The following is a 13,477-nucleotide window of genomic DNA, read 5'->3' as shown; positions in this document are numbered from 1 at the left end:
TTGAACAAATAAACCAGAAGTCTAGAATTGAGTGTATGTGCGCTGACCACACATTATTGTTAGGATGCCTCTTGTGTTCAAGCTGTGACTGTGGATGAAGATCGAACAATGTCACGGTAAGACAAGTTCTTCTCAAATTGATTGATGTACCTAACTCGGCTTGTTTCGTTGTGAGTGGAATGATAATGATGGAGGAAACTGCATTGTTAAATATTCTTTCCACTTACTGTTATAATTAATGGGTGATGAATCATATGGTGAGTAAATCCAAGGTACTTTACAAGATGGGCAATACCTGGTTTGTTATGACAACGTCAGGACCGTATATTTTGTTTTCAGATGTAGTCAGGTTGAGAACTAGAGTGTTAAAAGGAAGTTTGAACTTAGCCAGCGTGGCGGAAGTGAACTAATTATACAGCTTGGTATACTGACAAGTGGCTTGGTAAATTATCAGCTCAGCTGACGAATGTTTGGAGGGAGAGAGGGGAAAAAGGGGGTTTTGCATCGCAACTGAGAGAATTCATCTAGTATACTGTTACAGAAGCCAGCTTCAGACCAGTGACATCTCAGCATTGTCAGATAAGTATATTTGCATTGTTTTTCTGATTTAGGAGACAAGAAGTGGTCAGTCGTTCAGATTTTCATGCATGAGTACAAGAAGTCTATTGTATACAATCTTTTATACCTTGGAATGTTAATATTATCTACCTTTTCTTTATGGTGAGATTTTATTCTAGGTTACTGCGTAAACCACAGAACTAATGTTCAGAGTTTAGATTCAACAAGATTTAAATAAATCTAATTATACCATTGCAAATATGCTAGTTAAGAAAATTAGTTCCAGAGTATCATCAAAATTTTGTTAATGAATTTAACTAAAAACAATACTTGTAACTTATCTAAAGCAGACTAATAAAAGGTTCTGGCAACTAATTGAACTAAAACACAATCAAGGAGAACTGATATAACTTTAAACATGCAAAATTTCATAATGGAACTGCATTTCTAGCTTTACACTTTATTACACCTTAAGTACTCATAGTGTTCAAGACAAGACGTATCTCACAATGGGGCAATCCAGCACTTGAGAAATGCTCAGTTAACGTGCATATTATTTTTTCACAATTGTAGTGTCTCGCTAAATCTCTAATAATTTGTTGTCTCAATCGTTAGAGGTTTCTTAAAATAATACTGTAGGGTTTTTAATTCTATAAGGTTAATTAAGATAAATGAGTCCCTCAGAGGAGGCCGTCTTATCTTGGGCACATGGTGATTTATCCATTATATTGCATCCTTTTTTTTGTAAGTAACTTAGGAAGAATAATAAAGGAAAATGTCAAATTCCCCCTTTTTTTTTTTTTTTTTTTTTAAAGCAAATTGATACTCAAGTGATTAAAAACTTATAACTTTTAACAGAAGTATAAAAGGAAAACGAATACTCAGTTATTTCCAAGGTGTAGGTCCTTCCACTGCTTTTTACCTGGGCCGGTTCTGCTACTTCGGCTTCTGTAAGGAAAAACCTGAAACGAAAAAAAATTCTCCCACACACACATAGCATTATAGGCTGGACGTGGGAACCTGAAGTTGAGTGTAGTGTCCCAGCTACTTATTAGTCGAATTTGACGAACTTGGTAGTTAAGGCGTGACTGGGTTTTGAAGGAGAGCTATCTTATTTAATTTTTGAATATTAAGTATGAGGCTAATTATTGTTTTTATTGAGTATGATAATCAACGAGTTTAAATAAGATCTTAACTTTGTGGTTCATATTTTTCAGCTTGTTGGAGTATACATACCATCTGTTGCTCGGAAAACACAAAGGAAGGAGAAGAGAAGACGTACGTCTCCAAAGACACTAAGGGGAGGTTTTCTTGTTACAGGGTAAGTACTATCTCCTTGACTTGTTAGTGTGTTATTTTTGAAACATGCATTTCAAGTTCTTCACGTCAATGAAATCTCAGTTCATATCCTGGGTGTATCCCATACTGATTGTTATTATTACTGAATTAAGTGAAAAACTACAATGAAAGAGAGTGACCTAAGTTACAATGTAACAGTGATTATACAAAATGCGATTTGCATAATCTGTGATTTTAGTAAGTGGATCCCTAAGGGAGAACAAACGTGGTTACGTGGTTGTCACTCATGCAAAAAGTGCTTGAGTCGGGACTCGATCTCCGACTTATCTGTTTCCTTTCAACGTGATCTACAATTTCGTAACTGCCAATCACCTCCGGTAATTGAGACCATTTTTACAACGATATTAATTTTGACTGGAATATGTCGGGGCTCGAACTCAGGACCTCTAGTGTAGGTAGTGAGGATATGTGATCCACTAAATGTCTATTGAAAGTATTTGATTCTAGCCTACTTTTACATAACCAATTCAAGTACAAACTTGCGCTCGTGAGGAGCGATAATTTAGATATAGGACAAAAGAAGGAATCCCTTAGGGGCTCGAACCAGGAATCGCTAAGAGTCAATTGCTTATCCGAGACTATGGCTTATCCCAATCGTGATGATTTATGAGGCAACCTTATTATTGTTATTCATTTCGTCGTGACGTCATTTTCCTATTTTATTCGTTATTTATCTATTTGCTTGTTATAAATGCTGGTGTATTCTTTGCTGTTGACTTCTCGCGCAACCATCATCCTGAGTCGGATGCACTTCCGTCACCTGATAAGAGTTGATTTCCTTTTTAGTTTTTTTTTTTTTTTTTTTTTTTTTTAACGCTGATTGAGAGACGGGTTTTGAGGAAGTATCCGCGAGCAATTTAAAAAAAAAAACAATTTGTAAAGCACAATGATATTTGATTAACTTTTAAGTTTCAGAGAGTACACGTTTGTTTGTTTATTTTGACATGTTATTTCCCTTACAAGGATAATTACTGTCCCGTTTGTATATTTATGTCCTAAAGTTTGTGTATCACTCTCATGGAATGTTTGACTTTGATTTAACATGTGTCAACTGTGGTGTTTTCCATTGATCAAACAGGGCCGCTTATGGAGGGGGCCACCAATTTTGAAAGTCTAGGTGTTTATTCTGAGTAGAGTTTCGTTATGTTTGACGAAAATTCGAAAGTCCTTAATTTATATTAACACACAAATGAACTATATCTATATAACACAAATGAATTCACTAAGAACAATTAACTATAATAAAAAAAATAAATCCAAAGTTAAAATCCTCAGTAAGCAGAAACCCAACTAACTTACGATGTGAATAAAAAATAAAAGGATAACTAAAGTAATATCTAAAAGTTATTGTACCACTTAATTGTACCACTTAATTAGTTACTACTGGATTATATCTGATATCATTGTACAATATTTGTTTTATTTTATTTTATTTTATTTTATTTTATTTTATTTTATTTTATTTTATTTTTTTTGTTTTATATATTTTAGTTATGCATATCTATATGTATATAATCCTTCCCGCCCAGACTCCTCAGAAAAAAAAAATAAAATAAAATAAACCTAGAACTTCAGCGCAATAAACCTTAAAGGCTGAAAAGTGTAATGAATAAAAAGAAACAATACTGAATAATAAAACTAAGACTACACAATATATATGAGGAGCCTGGTAGGTGAGGTGAACAAATGTCAGGCAACATATATAAGGTAATAAAAAGGAAGCAAATTCAGGTAGCAAATATATTGACAGCACTTAATGGCTGGGAAGAGTATATACAAAAGAAATTTGAGGAAAAATAATATGTAGCAATGAAGCACAAAGCAATCACAAGCGGGTCAACTACCCGTTAGGGGATGTAAATACGAATCACTGATGTAATTGGTGCCCGACAGGCAATGCATTGTGTAACTGCCAGTCCACAAGCAACACAGGTGGCGGCATGATTGCATGGTCGGAATACCAGTTGTACTTCTTCAAGTAGACAAATTTTACACAGGGAATTTTGAGGGGAGGGGGTGTGATTGGCTGTGGGGTGGTCGGAATTTTCAACAACCTCATTAGCGGCGACCGGGATCTCAGTATCTGGCAATACTACTGGTTGAGGGGTAGGTTGGGATTGATCTTGGGATGCCGGCTGTAACACGCGAGTGACGAAATCTTGGCCCTTATGAAGTAAGAGAAAAGCGCAGCGGGGCGCATAACGCGCGTGTTCCACCCAGGGGTCATCGGTGGGTTCCCACCGATGAAGGCCCTGACCACAGAAAAAGCAGATAGTTTGGTCTCCCTTTTTCGCATAAAAGAAACCGGCTCGGCTTAATGCCTGTGGAGTTTGAGCTAGAGCCGGGGGCCACAATGAAAAGGACTCCAATCGTTTTTCTTCGAGAGTGTAGTGTGGATATTTGGGTCCAGTCATTGTGATTTCCGAAGTGCCTGCGATGGCAGGGGATTGCCCCTGTGAGGATGAGAGACGCTCTGGGCGGGAATTGGGCATATACGTCCAATGATAGGGGCCACATTCGTCTCTACCTTTTGGAAAATTCTTTAAGAGCGGGCAAGAAGGTGAACACTGACGATGCAATTCGGTCGGATCATCCCCTGGTTCAAAAAGACCAATCTGCAGATTACAAAATATACAAGCTACTCTATCTGGTTTGCAGAGGAAATAGAATCCAGCGCGTGCTAACGAAGCGGGCGAAAGAAAAGATACCGACCAGTCAGTAAAAGTTGATAATCGAACATTTTCATCACGTAGAGCGTCCATGGATGGGCCAGGCGCAGATGGTGTGGGTGTAGGCTCCATGGTGGCTAGAGGAGGAGGAGACAATAAAAAAAAATAAGATATAATAGTGTTCCTAAAAGAAAGAGATCTGGAGAGAGAGAGTGATATGTTGAGATGGGGGGATAGGCGCCCCCCCCTTTTTTTTTTAAACTTGTTGTAATTCTAGTCCTATCATAATATAATATGAGGTATGCCACTGTTCAGTGTTTAATTGCGTTATGTATTTTATAGGTTTGGTATTATCCAGTAACACTTAAATATCGTGGCGGCGATTGTTGCTGATAGTAAGGTCGACGGCGAGCTCGTACTAGAGCACGTCTACGCAGTGTAATGCCAGTAAAAATAACAGACAACAGTCCGATGACCAAGGTAATTACCATAAATACTACATTAATGATAAACATTGTCGAATAATCTGTTAACCTAGGTTCTGAATATGGGAATCCTGAACGAAGGGTACATGGGTGACAAATGAAAGGTACGGTCTCACTTGGTATGTCTTGAAGCCATTGCACAGGAATTAGTTTTACAACACGTGCTTTTTCCACGTGATGAGTAATGCAAGGATAAATAGATTGTTGTACAACCCCTTGTAGTCGCACAGAGCATCTACAACCAAGATTTATCAAAAAACTGCCATAATCATCTGGGGACATCATATTTGGAATGTCCGTTTCTGGACATGAAATATGAATCGACAATCCACGTCGGGCAAGAATCGTGACAGTAGTGAAATTTAACCGATGAAATAGGTCAACCGACGGTAAATATTTGCATTTCAGAGGACAATTGTCTCGGATGGCCGAAGAATTTGAGTGCAAAAGCGATAGGAGACAGGGTATTATGGAGAATTCGTGCGGTTGAAATTCACGAGCTAAACAAATGGTCTCCTTTGAAAAATCACAGTCTACAGTCATAAGTTTATTGGACGGCCATCGGGTTACTATATGTTGGATAGGTAGATCCACATGACAAACTTCCTTACTCCTTTGGAAAGGAATAATACGCAAATGTTGGAGTTGTAAGGTAGTTCCGCGTTGTCGTAAAGGAATTTTAATAGCCATGATGACTTGTGTAGGCGCAATGATACATTCACTAAGTTTATACGAGTAGAGAATCGAAATATCTGAGGGGGGTATGACTAACTCATACTCTGTTGTCTTAAGCCGGTGTTCTAATTCATAAGTCAATTTAAGTAATAAATCAGGGGGGAGTAAGGTAGGGGTGATAGAGTTCGTTAAGCATGTTGCAACCAATTGATCCCACGTTTGAATGTTATGAACAGCTCGTAAGGTTTTCCATGGAATCATTGACGCATGTTGAGCTAACCTTAAGTTACCAAGAAAGGTTTGGAGCTGTGAAGTAGTAATCCAAGCTTGCTTAACGTGGACTTTCGTGACAAAGACAAAGGCATAGCCTTGCTGATTATGATCTTGCATAAGTACTTCTAGATTATTTGGAGGTAGTTTGTTCCAAATGTTTTGTCCATCGGGCGGTACGAACGACTCGTATAGAAATTCAAGTACTAGTGGTAACGATGAATCATAAAGGATAACGTGTGGATCACTGTCTGTAATCACGCCAGAATGGGCAAGGGTCGAAAGTTCTAGAGCATGCGCCTCACCAGTAGCGAGCAATAGTAACGTGATCGTTGCTAGTCATAAATTAGTATTACGAGGAGGGGCTGGGGGACGTCGGTCCTGACTCGAGGAGGGTTCCTCTAGGGGTTGGGAGGTAGGTGGAGGGGGGGTTCGAAGAACAGAAAAAACTCGAAGACACAGTGTCTTATAACAACAAAATAGAATAATTCCCGAAATTGTTATTCCAATAACGGCATAAAGTAGTGGTTCTGTTATCTCATGAATAATGCCTTGAGCTTTCACCGGCTGGGGGTAAGTAAGCAGAAGAGGCCACAGAGTGCTCTTTAAACGAAGGGTCATATAAATCATGCATAAGGTAAGAACAGTGTTCCATACGAACAAAATCGTAAGATACGGTCTGCCACTGATATCTGATACTTTAATTGTTTGGGGAAGTGCGATGGGGGTTAGCCTATGAGATTGTAATGGCGGCTCATAGTAGGTTACCTTTACTGACCAATTTTGGTTTAATGTCGCATTAAGGTCGGTGAATTCCAATTCACCTAAGAGATTTTTAGGTAATTTAAGAGTCTCTAAGGGTAACCAAGTTAAGGGTAGTAAACGCTTGACGGCAGGATCCATGATGGAGTCCTTGGGGCATGGGAAACGGGGAGGAATTCGTAATTGAGAATTAATTTCCAATGCACATTTACAGTGCAGACTAACTTTGAGAGACCCAGGAGTAAAAGGATCCTGTTTAAGACTTTCACTCTTGTCTGGGCATATCATGGTCATTTGACGGGGAGGGTTAGTAATAAGATAGGTGTCTTCACTCAAGGGAGTGATAATGGGTTGTACGTGTGGATAACAAGTAAATGCACAAAATTGATTGATTTCCGCGACCGAAGATGTTTGCCACAAATGATAGATACAATTCGGAGCTTGGAAGGATGTACGTGTTATTTCCGGTATTTTACAAAGTCCATCAGGTCTGTTCAAACACGTGATAATATCGTAGTCGGTTAAAATAGTTTCATATTCAGAATTAGTAGCCAGTAGGGCCGGTTCATGTATTACCTTGCACGTTTGATTTTGGTAGTGAAATGGTAATGGAATCAAACGGAATAATTTTATGGGGTGAGCCCCACGAGTGATTGGAATTTTGGCAATCAACGTCACACTATTTCCTACAAAATGGCAGGTGGTTGTACGTAAATTATAGTAGCGAAATATTTCCGATTGTGGTATAGCCAATGAATATCCTTGTTTCTGAAGTCGAAGCGCTAAAACCTGTAAATCACGCGCTAATTGTTTGGGGTTAACTGCTGTTAACGACATACTTCCCTCAATGCAAGCAGTGTGGATGTCCTTATGTTGGCGCTCGTATTGGAGCGTAGCAAGGAGCTTGCTTAGGGTGAGAACTTGCACTGACAATGCGGTATCATGATTACGAGCTACTTGCTCGATTACCCTATTTACTGCCTTCTGAAGCGATTTCACTTTATCCTGTATTGAATGTACAGCATTGTTCACTTGGGTAGAGAAATTTCTTGTAGAATCTCGAGTCAATAGTATGTTATGATGATCTGAATGTATTTGATCCACTATTTGATTCAACAATTCACCCATCTTTCTTTGGTTGGTAACGTAATTTTGGAAGGTACTTTTCGACACAGTGTTACAACACCAAGAGAGAAAGCTACCAATGAAATCTAAACCACGTTTTGTTTTATCTGTTCGAAATGCTGTGAGGTCAAGAAATTCTTGCTGCAATTGTAAGTCAGTGATCTTTTGGATTTCTACAATTGATTGCAACAATGTACATGAATGTTCAGACGCCTCTCTAGTCTGATCGCAATAACCGGAAGTGAACGCTTGCTGAAGAGTTTTGAATTCATCATGCAACTGAGGTAGATTGTATATGGGTATGGTATAAGCCAATATAGCTAACTTATGATAGGGTACCTGAGAAGTTAGTAGTTCCCAAAACACTCCTGCATTCGCAAGTACAGGAAGAACGCTTTCCTGGTTGGATAATGGAAGACAAGAACTTCCAATTCCCAATATAACAAAAAGATAATGACGAATTAACATTTTTCTGAAAGAAACAATAAACAGAAACAATTATATAGCATAACATATCGCCGAGAAACGCAGCTTACGACGGTATGATAATAATGCCTTATTTATTTATTTGCATTGGACCATCGACTATTGTGTCAAATCAACAGGGATATGTTTAATATTAATAAGGTAGAGTAATCACGTATAGTCTGACCGTGGGTTTTTATATATTTAGGGGTTCTTTGCCTTAAGGTACCGGTTAAAAAGAAATGTATTCCTCTTCCAAAACCTCATTCCATGTGACGGGTCGGGAGGCAACTCGCAGTTGGAGGGTTGCATCACTTGTTCCCATTACCAGGAATATGCGAAATGCGAACACGTACGTAGCGTACACACTTCTCATCCAACGCGTGGTTTTTAAACCAAAAAGTTTCAACCATCCCTTGAAAAGGATAAGGTTTCCTATCTGACAATATCGAAATGCAAGATAGCGTCGCAGATAGTATCGAAAAAAGGGTGGAAGTATCTTGGAAGCTTGTCGGGAGGGAATGAATGCAAATAGCTTATCCCAGAGTTTTCTTTCCCACAATGTTATGTACGTCCACACTCGTAGGGGAATGACACTACCTCTATTAGTGGTGATATGGCAGCGTCGATCTCCAGAATTGGAATCCGTAGGAATATCCGTTTCCGGAGAGAGACAACAAGAACAGTGTTCCTGTATCCATCGAGCGATGCTGGACATACCTAAGATAGGCTATTGTTTGATCCGTTAAATTATTAACCGTATCCGCAAGGGCTTTGGGGGACAATTGTCGGTATATTAGGCTAAGGCAGATAACTTCTAGGGCTTCCAGGAAATCTACAGATAAATGGACATATACCAAGTCCGGGGGCAGTTGTCGATTTATGCAAGATAGAATTTGAGCCACAAAGGATTTTGCAAAATATTTCCGCTGAGAGATGCGAGTGAAGAGCGGCATGGGGCGTACAGCTAAGTGATAAAAGTTTTAACTTACAACCTTGTCCTGAGACTGACCTTCTACTGTCTGACCTCTCTACGAAAGATAAAACGATAATTATATGGTCATCGTAAATGAATTGTGACTTATAGGGGATAGTTGTCTGTTTCTATTAGACTTAGCTACTAATAATCTTATTACTATTATGTCATGCCTTAATTTGTTTAGTTACTTATTTATTTATTTATTTATTTTTTTTAAATGAGTAATCCTCTCTCCTATCTCTTTCCAGATCGGGGATCTAGGAGCCGTTATCATCCACAATTTATCGAAGAGGAAGGCGGTACATATGGAGTGTAAGGTGGGAGGATCTTATGGTTCATCACAAGTATTAATCTTTGTTATGGCTTTACCGCTCTCCTTCTCCTTCGGAAATTAGGTCCTCTAACATACAAAATGGATCCGCCCAGGAGGGTGATTCTATTTTTTTCGAGTACCAGCTGTGTAATTTTAGTACTTGTTGGATTCCACATTCAAAATGATTTTGTAAGTGCTCTGAAAGGGGCCAGGGTACTATGGGGTCAGGCAACTGGTCTAAGGAAACATTAATCAAAGGTTTAAGGTCCAGGATAAACCATTCCTGGCATGCTTCTCTTAAGGCGGCTGCCGTCGGCTCGCCATAAACGAACACCGTGGATCCCATTGGGATCTTGTTTTTAATTTCGCCTAACGCTTCATGTAAATAACATTCTCCTTGGTCATACTCTAGCGACTGGACTTGTTCATAAAGCCATGCGGTAATTTGTTGATCTGGGGTAAGTTGATCATGGGTGATATAGGGTTTTAAAATATAATTTATGGGATCCAACTCTAGTAGCTGTTGGCTAGTCCGTGGGGGCACTATCAAAACTGATAGTTCCTTGTATATTTGAAGTCCGGGCGCTAGTTGAAGGCCTTCCAGCGCGAAGAAATAAGCGGGAGCAATGTGAAAATTGTTCGTTTGGCTTACACTTTCATTTATTTCCGCGTCCTCGCTATCCAGTTGTAGGAATTCCTTTTCTTCCCAGAAATGTGCCATGTCAGAATATAAATTCTATAATTAAAGGGAAAACACAACATTGGACCTTGGTGCTGCCATGGTCGGGTTGCACTTAATCTACCTTATTCTATTTTTAACCTTAACTTATTTATTACCCAAATTTGTCCTTACCTCTATATACTAGCGATTAACTAGTATTGGTCAAACCTGACAAAATGTTCACCAGAAAAAGAAAAATCGGTTATTATTTCTGCTTGTTTGGTGGAACCGAAGGATTATTTTCTTTAGTCTGATTCCTTGTAGTCACTGTCGATTTTTGTGGACCCTGTGAAGTCCGGCCGAAGGTGTTTGGCCTTCCTCCATTTACTTTAGGGTTCCATTTATTCTGTATATCACGGGTGTTTGTTTGCTCTTGTGGGCGGACTGCAGGGGCTTTGTCAGTAAGGGGTGTCCCTGAAATATGAGTTTTAGCCCAACATTGAGCACGCAAGTGTTTCGGTCGTCCACATCTATAGCACTTCAAGGGGCCTCGAGTTGGAGCCTTTTCGACCGAAACAGATTGCAATTTTGAGAATTTGGGTTTTGGGGGTTGAATCTTCCTGGCTATCTGGGTCTTTACTTCTTTTTGTTGTGGCTTAGTGGTGGATGGCAAAGAGATTTGTTCTCGACGCAACTGCGAGCGTACTCGAGCTTTTTCATACCGTTCTAGAGCCAGTTTTACCTCTTCCGGGGTGTCACACCCTTTTTCAATGACATAACTAAGGGCATCAGCCGGTAAACCTCGCAGTAAATGCTGGAATTTATCCTCGTCACTCATATGCGGAGAAACACGTTGGCATAGCTTCATCATGGCATAGTAATATTGCGAGTATGTTTCGGTCGGTTTCTTCATTCTATTATGAAGGCTAGCATAACTGTCGGACAATTGATCAGTGTTTCCAAAAGCAGCGCGCAACTTCTGTTCTGCGTCTTCAAATTTAGTTAGGGCTTGTAGTTCATCACAATTTATTTCATAAAAATCGCGTGCAGGACCGTACAAGTAAGCAACAAGGTACTTTATGCAATCAGTATCATTCCATTTATATAACTTCGCGGCCAATTTGAAGGTTTGAAGGAAGTCCTCCAAGGACTCTCCCGGGGTTCCGCCATAGTTATCAATTTTGATGCTAGGAACCTTAGGTGATACAGCCGTAGTATTTGCCGTAGCCATCCTGAAATTATTTCCCCTATATATATATATTTTTTAAAGCGTCAAGCAGATAAGCAGTATTTATGAGGGTTTCAGTATAACTTACTTGACCTTATACACTTTACCAGATCGTTTTGGTGTTCAACCAGAAGTTTTGTCTGTTGAAAGAGTAATAACATTTGTAAATTATCATCTTCCAATTACCTTGTTCTTGGGTTTAATGTTGAACCCTTTAGTACTACTGATTAGTACTATCATTACTACCAATAGTATTTATAATTTTACGAGATCCCAATACCACTAGTTAGCGAATTCTTTACACTGTGCTTAACCTATGTTTAACCACCGTACGGTTTTACTTATATGATTTAGTTCTGGGTGTAACTTCTTCATGTTTCTGAAGTAAGGAGCTCCTTTTTTATATTAACTCGGTTAAACCTAGGTTTAAGCTCCGCGAGTACTCTCTTTTTCTTTTTTTTTAATTAGTGCTTGAGGAGGTTAACATTAAAAAAAAGAAAAGAAAATCCGGAGGATGGGGGAGGATGGGAGAGTTACGAGAGAAGGGGGAACCTTTTTTTTTAATATAGTTTTACAAAACAAAACCTAGGGCGCATCATTCTCCCGACCATCGTGGGGGCTCGGTCACACTCATACTTGTAGCTGCCGAAATTTTCTTCCGGCCTCCAAGGATAGAAGGGAAAATAATATTTCTAATCCTAACATTATTGTTTTCTTCACAGCGTAGCGGCATTGAATATGGTGAGAATTTTGGCGCCAGTTCAACACACTCAAGGCGGCTACACAGTAGTTTATTTGTTCCCCTTCTGGTTTCAAAATATATATCATCCTTTGTTGTTTTACTCCTCATCACTGTCTCCAGATATCTCCTCCGAAGTCAACCTATCTCGTGGGTAATACTTCTTTAATCGTTCGATTGTTACAATCTGGGTGCGGCTGGGATCCGTTACTAATTCAATTTTGCAGGCATTTGTAGGGGAAATACTTCTAAGGTAATACGGTCCTATAAATTTTGGTGTCAGCTTGGGAGAAATATCCTTCTTTGGCAGGTAATCTCTACACAATACTAAGTCACCGACTTTCAACTTAATAGGTTGTCTAGTGCGGTCAACTCGTAACTTAGTCTGTTGCTGTACTCGTGTCATGGCCTGCTGGGCTAACTTACGGATTATTTTTAATTGTTTCTGGTGTTCCTGTATTTTCGTAAATTGATACTGGGTGTCCAATTGAGTGGGAAATCTTGCCTTTTGACCAAAGACAATCTCGTATGGGGAGTATTTTCTAATGGGTGAGGGTGACACATTATAAGCATATGCACACAGGCGGACATATTCCGCCCACTTAGTAGGCTGCTTAGCCGTGTACTTAGTTAGGAAATTTGCAATGACAGAGTTGAATTGCTCACACAGCCCGTTCGTTGACGGTTTAAATGCTGCGGTTCGAACATGTTTAATGTCAAATAAGTCATTCAATTCGGCCATTATCGTTGATAAAAAATTACTTCCTCTATCCGTCAGTACCTCTTTAGGGGGGCCAAAACGCGTGATTAACTCGTCCAACATGGCCCTAGCCACTGTCGGGGCTTTAATATTTCGTAGCGGTACTAATATTGCGAAATGGCTGAGATATTCTATCATAACCAGGATATAGCTGTAGCCTGCGCTACTATGTAGCGGGCCAAAAATATCTAAACTCCAGCGGGAAAACAATTCCTCTTTTACCGGCAAAGGGTGAAGAAAACCTTGTTTCTTTTCTCTAGGGATGTTCACCCTCTGACATTCGTCACAAGAGCGGACGTATTCCTTAACTATTTTCCCCATGTTCGGAAAATAGTAACGTTCGTTTACTTTAGAGTAAGTGCGAGAAAATCCCGTATGGCCTCCACACAGCGGAGACGAATGGGCCTCTTGTAAAATGTCGGGGATCGC

General features: G+C 39.5%; 1 long non-coding RNA gene across 1 annotated transcript in view; it reads left to right on the top strand.

Annotated features, from left to right (window-relative positions):
- The first annotated feature begins 588 nt into the window (after nucleotides 1-588).
- LOC145686679 (uncharacterized) overlaps nucleotides 589-13,477 on the top strand; it is a 54,502-nt gene continuing 41,613 nt past the window's right edge. The window contains exons 1-4 of the long non-coding RNA XR_014131638.1: nucleotides 589-720; nucleotides 1,776-1,879; nucleotides 4,929-5,066; nucleotides 9,596-9,664. This is a non-coding gene — a long non-coding RNA (uncharacterized LOC145686679). The remainder of the gene's footprint in view (nucleotides 721-1,775; nucleotides 1,880-4,928; nucleotides 5,067-9,595; nucleotides 9,665-13,477) is intronic.

This window comes from Thermobia domestica, chromosome 5 (assembly GCF_964235325.1).
Source record: "Thermobia domestica chromosome 5, izTheDome1.hap1.1, whole genome shotgun sequence".
Taxonomy (NCBI): Eukaryota; Metazoa; Arthropoda; class Insecta; order Zygentoma; family Lepismatidae; genus Thermobia; species Thermobia domestica.
The sequence above is the reverse complement of the archived record's forward strand: the minus strand, read 5'-3'. Positions and strand labels throughout refer to the sequence as shown.